Consider the following 6,053-nt stretch of genomic DNA (forward strand, 5'->3'; position numbering starts at 1 on the left):
CTTTATACGAGAGGGATTGTGACGGACCTCGGCCCGAGGATATGTTCGGTACTACGTTTGTCGCATGGACCTCGGGGCCATCGACTGCAGCCAGGTGGGGGCCATGGTTCCGTGGGCCATGGGAGTGGATGAATAATAAGGACGCTAAGCCATGCATGGCCCACCTTCGATTCCCGTGTGACATCCAGTCGTTCCATCAGTTTTTCCAGATCATGTTAGGATGCATGTCTAAAAATGAAGCAGATTCAATACTCAAATGGGCCACGCCACGGGAAACAGTGGGAATTGAATGCCTACGGTTGAAAGCTTTCATAAGCTACACAAGTTTTAAGTTTAGCGTCGTGCTAATATGCATGTTTCCAGCTTATCCCATTGTAAATAACCTTATGAATGGTTTTGGATGGCATGTAGATATCACGGTGGTCTCCTAAAACGTTTCAACGGTGACTAGTTCTATTCCCGTTGTTTCGTATCATGTGGCCCACTTTAGTTTTTAATCTGCCTTAATTTTTTAGCTCACGTTCTACTGTGCGCAGGCGAAACTGATGGACGAAGTGGATTCCTCACAGATATCATTGTGGGCCCCACATGCATAGGAAAGTCATATACGGATGGGGGGTGGGACGGGACGTGATTAGTGTCTTGATGCACTGTTATTTACTAGTGGGGCCTATCGTAGGGTGATCGAGAACGTTGATCTTAGAGGTCCAAACATGGATGTGATGTTCCCTAAGGGCCTGTTTGGGCGGTGGGATTAGAAGGGATTAGGTGGGATGGGATTGAAGAAACATAATTGTTAGTTGTTACATGGCAGGGATTGTCCCTGATGCCATGGTATAAGATTATTGCCATGCTTTGTGGGTAATATGGTGGTACATTAAGTGGATATACCCACCATCATTTGGAATTATTGTGAATAACACACATGTGTTATATCTAAACCGTTCATTTGTTTTGTAACCTCATTTTATGGCATGGGCATAAAAATGAGGTAGATCCAAAACTTATATGGCCCAAAGAAGTTTTCAACGGTAAGTATTCAATTCCCGTTGCTTTCTATGGTAGGGTCCACTTGAGCTTTAGATTTAGCTGATTTTTTGGCCCATGCTCTAAAATAATCTCAAAAAATGGATGGACGGTGTGGATATAGCCCACACATCATGGCGAAACCTACACAACTTGCTAACATTGAGTGAAATTTGCCCGGACCAATGCAATTCCAATAAATTCTAATTCCAAGCTTTTCCATTCTTCCCAAACATGAAAGGGTGTTTGATTTCCAAGAGCTTGGGTAAATACCCAGGAAGTAATTATTACCATTTCCTCTCTTGGAAAATCCTGGGAAACTTCTGCATTCGGAAACGATTTAAATAGTTATTTAAAAATTTAGAACCTCAAGGTAATGTATATGGTATATCAATTCTGTTCATATGTTTTACTACAATATTTTGAGGCATGAGCCAAAAAATAAGGATGATGCAATACCCAGGTGGCGCACACCAAAAGAAACAGTGGCCTCACAAAGTTTTTAACGGTAAGTATTCGATTCCTGTTTTCATATGGTGTGGTCCACTTAAGTTTTAGATATACCTCATTTTTTTGCTTATACTATAAATTCAAAAGGCATAATTAATGAACGGTGTTGATAAGCGAAATGCATCACAATGGGACCCATATATAATTTGTAATGTTTTCAGTCATCCGGTGTCAAAAAGTAAGTAGTCAAATTAAGTGTCTTGTAAATGCACAGGGAAGTAATTATAACTCTTTTCCTTCCTATTTACCGGTGCACTTGGAAAATCAAACAAGCCTGAAGTGGAATTGGCATAGGACCTGATGAATCCTATCCCACCTAATCCCTTCTAATCCCATTGCCCAAACACGCCCTAAGACTCACCTTGATTAGAGGTTCCTGATGCTTTAATCAGTGGCCTAAGATAGACCTTAAGGGCCTGTGTGGGCGGTTGGAATAGAAGGGATTAGGTGGGATGGATTCATCCGATCCTGTGCCAATTCCACTCTATGTATGAGAAGAATGGAAAAGCTCGGAATTACATTAAATGGAATTGCATTGGTCCTGTACCAATTTCACTCAATGTTAGCAAGTTGTTGTAGGTCCACCATGATGTGTGGGCTATATTCCCACCATCTACCCATTTTTCAAGATTATTTTAGAGGATAGGCTAAAAAATTAGGTAAATCTAAAGCTCAAGTGGGCCCCACCATAGAAAGCAACCGGCATTGAATACTTACCGTTGAAAACTTCTTTGGGGCCACATAAGTTTTGGATCTATCTTATTTTTAGGCCCATGCCATAAAATGAGGTTACAATACAAATTAACAGTTTAGATATAACACATGTGTGTTATTCTCAATAATTTCAAATAATAATAGGTATATCCATTCAATGTACCACCATATTACCAACAAAGCATGAGATTAATCTTATCCACCGCGACGGGGGACAATCCATCCCATGGATAATAATTATGTTTTTTGAATCCCATCCCACCTAATCCCTTCTAATCCTACCGTCCAAACAGACCCTGAGGGAATAGTTTAGGAAAGACTGGGGATCTTCTTACGAAAGAGTTTTTTACTACCGGATCCCATGAGACAAACAACATCGATCAGTGTAGTGTAGACCCCACTTTACGGAGAGCATGCATCAAGACACTGCTAATGTTATGATATCGGCATCGGGACTTGCACGGAAAATGTGTCCAGTGGGCCTCGTTGTTGATAGACAGTGCCCTTAAAATCTAGAGATTGAGACGAGGATCGACGTTCAATAGAATAGTGCTCGAGATTGGACGGATAGGATTTTCCTTGTGAACACCGCGCTTGAAGTCAGTGGACCAAATCCACGGCACGAGGCCCAGAGCATATTCCAGGGGAAAAGGACAGTCTTCTAAAAGTCCAACGAGCAAGATATGGTGGTCAATTTAGTGGACCACCAAATGGATGGCCTATGGACCGAAAATAAAATCATGGAGATTGGACGGTCCTGAATATCTAATTTTATGAGTTGTTTTTTTTATTATTAATCATTGAATGTAAGTGTTGATCATCTTTTCCGGAGTTGTTCCAATAACTATCCTTTTGTAGGCTATTATTCCGCGTGTGCTGTAATGGACGCCGGATGTATGGTGACCCAACACCACCCCGCTACACAACTCTAAGGGGACCACCGTGTTATGTTTGTTTTATCCACACCATCCATTCATTTTTCCAAGCTCATTTTAGGCCATTACCCTAAAATTGAAGCATATCGAAAGTTTAAATAGACCACACCATAGAAAATAATGGAAATTTAACATCTATGGTTGAAAACTTCTCAGTGCCGTAGAAATTTTGGATCAAGGTGATGCGTTTTCTCTTCATCCACGTACGCGTGATCTTGTAAATAGGTTGGATGGCTAATAAACATCAATGTGGATCTTAGGAAGATTTTACCGGTGGACATTAATATCTCACTGTTTTCCACGGTGTGGTCCGTTGGAGATTTTTATATGCTTCTATTTTTAGCTAATGCTCTAAAATTAATTGAAAAAATAGATGAACGGTGTGGATAAAACATATACATTATTTCCACAGTGTGGTTTATTGGAGATTTGTATATGCTACTATTTTTAGCTAATGCCTTAAAATGAGCTGGAAAAATAGGTGTGGATAAAAGAAATACATTATTTGGGCCCACAAAGTCCGCGTATCCATGTGGAGCCGGGTTCATCAGGCAATCTGCAGCCGTCATGATACTTACGTACACAGAGAGTGATAACTATGGCCGGATTTCCGCCAAAGCCGCGAGTTAGTGGGAGCGGGTTGGCTGTAACCCGGGCAACACCTAAGTGTGTGTTACTCTAACCACGTGGGGTCACTTTCATATATCTTTTTGTATATCCATGCCGTTCAACGTTTTTTTTTTTTCCATCCCATTTTTAGATGATATTCCAAATCTTAAGAAGATCCAAATCTCAGGTGGACCACACCACTAGAAATAGAGATAATTAATCATTAAAAAAAATTTGTGGGCTAAAAAAGTGTTGGATCAATATGATATTTTGTTATTCCTTTCGTCAGGGTCTTATTGTCATTATTAACTGGTTGATGTAAAATAAGCACTACGAAAACCCTACAAGATGATGGGCCGTTTGGAATTTTTAATGGTGAGGCACTTAATCACTTTCATTTCCAAGTGTTGTCGGCATCTGCTCGATTTATGGGGTTACATCTTAAAATAGATTGTTGAAACGGATGGACAGTGTGGATATACAACGCATTAACAAGGTGGGCCCATGGTAAGGACAACACCCACCATGGTGTTAGCTGAGTAATACCTAGTCTGCTCCCAAGTTCGTGATGGAAAGCTAGATTGGGCCCACTATCATGTTTGTGAGAAATCTATCCCATTCATCCATTTTTTTATATCATATAGGGATATATAGAGGTATGAGATAAAAATTCAGATGGTCCTGGAATTCAAAGAGGCCATGCCAGAGGAAAAGGTGGGAAAAGAAATGCCTACCATTGAAACCTTCCTTAGCTCCACCTTAATGTTTATATGCCATCCAATCCATTTGTAATGTCATTCCGTCTAGGATGAACTAAAAATGCAAAAACTAAGCATGATACAAAACTTTTGTGGCCATACAAATAATTTGATGGTGGTCACTCAATTGCCACAGTTTCCTTTTGATGTAGCTTACTTGAGTTTTAGATCCACCTCATTTTTTGTCAAGTGTCTTGAAATGAGGTTGCAAGGTGGATGGACAGGTATATTTCTCACAAACATCACCGTAGGCCTACCTGCCTTCCCTACACAAAAGAACTTACAAAAGGCTTTTTCAAGAAATTCACTTTCAACAATGGTAATCATAGTTACTCCTCTAATTGAAAAAGGATACGAAAATATTTGCACTGCTGGGCACCTTGAAATGGACCCACTCACAAGCCACTAAAATTGCAGAATTTGTGGGTGGACCCTGTTTGCACCAATGGTCTTGAGATGTATGGTGGATAGCCTCCAACTATATCATCGCTCTAGAAATCAAGTACATGCATTTTTAGATGGCCTTAAATTCAAAAAAGAGAAAAACTTTGATAATCCTGCATTTCCTGATGGACAATACCTAGGTATTAGAAATTACTAAGAAATTGCTCACGTATCATGTAAGGAATTCAAATTAAACTGTCTAAATTATGAGTCCCAGTTTAGATGTTTTATAAAAAAAATAATAATAATAACACCTATTTAATGATCTGCCTATCAAATTTGTGGACATTTATTAAAGGGGTAAAATGAAAAATATCATAAGTAGTCCTAAAAAATTCCATGAAACTATAAATGCATATGTATCAAACAACATAAGTAGTTGGAGTATCAAATAACTTCGCTTTTCAAAGCTATGAATGGCCAAAACATGCATGCCCTCTTTTTTGTTGTGTGAGCACATGTTTAAAAGCATGTTAGCCATTTTTCTATATCACGAAAAAGAAGTAAACTTCGTCTTCCCAAACCCTAAAATCTCAATAAAGTTAAATCATTAGTGTTAATGCCTCCATTATTATGAATCTCAAAAGTTTGTAGGGTACCACTCCCACCGTATGTGGGTATCATGATTTAGTGATCAAGACCATTGATATGATGGGCCACACCATATATGGTGCATGAACCAAAAAATCTTTGAAATTAAAAATCATTGCAATTCATTAAGTAGCATAACAAATAACCGGCTCAAAAAGAAAATGTGCTAGTAATTTTAACCAATAAAAGGCCAAAATATTCTATTGCTAGGATCTTTCTATCTAAAGGATTTTGGCAGATTGGTAATCAAGGATGAAATCTATTACATAATGTTTTGGATTATAAACCACGATCATTCCTTGCATAAGTAAAACCTAAATATACAAGACAAACTCTCTCCTAAGCATAGCATAATACCTCATAAAAATTAATAATCGATAACCAAATAAACAATTCGCAACCTATTTAAAAAATATGACTATCATTAACACCTCATTTTAACAATCCGCCCATACAATTTTCCTTA

Source organism: Magnolia sinica, chromosome 18 (assembly GCF_029962835.1).
Source record: "Magnolia sinica isolate HGM2019 chromosome 18, MsV1, whole genome shotgun sequence".
Classification (NCBI taxonomy): Eukaryota; Viridiplantae; Streptophyta; class Magnoliopsida; order Magnoliales; family Magnoliaceae; genus Magnolia; species Magnolia sinica.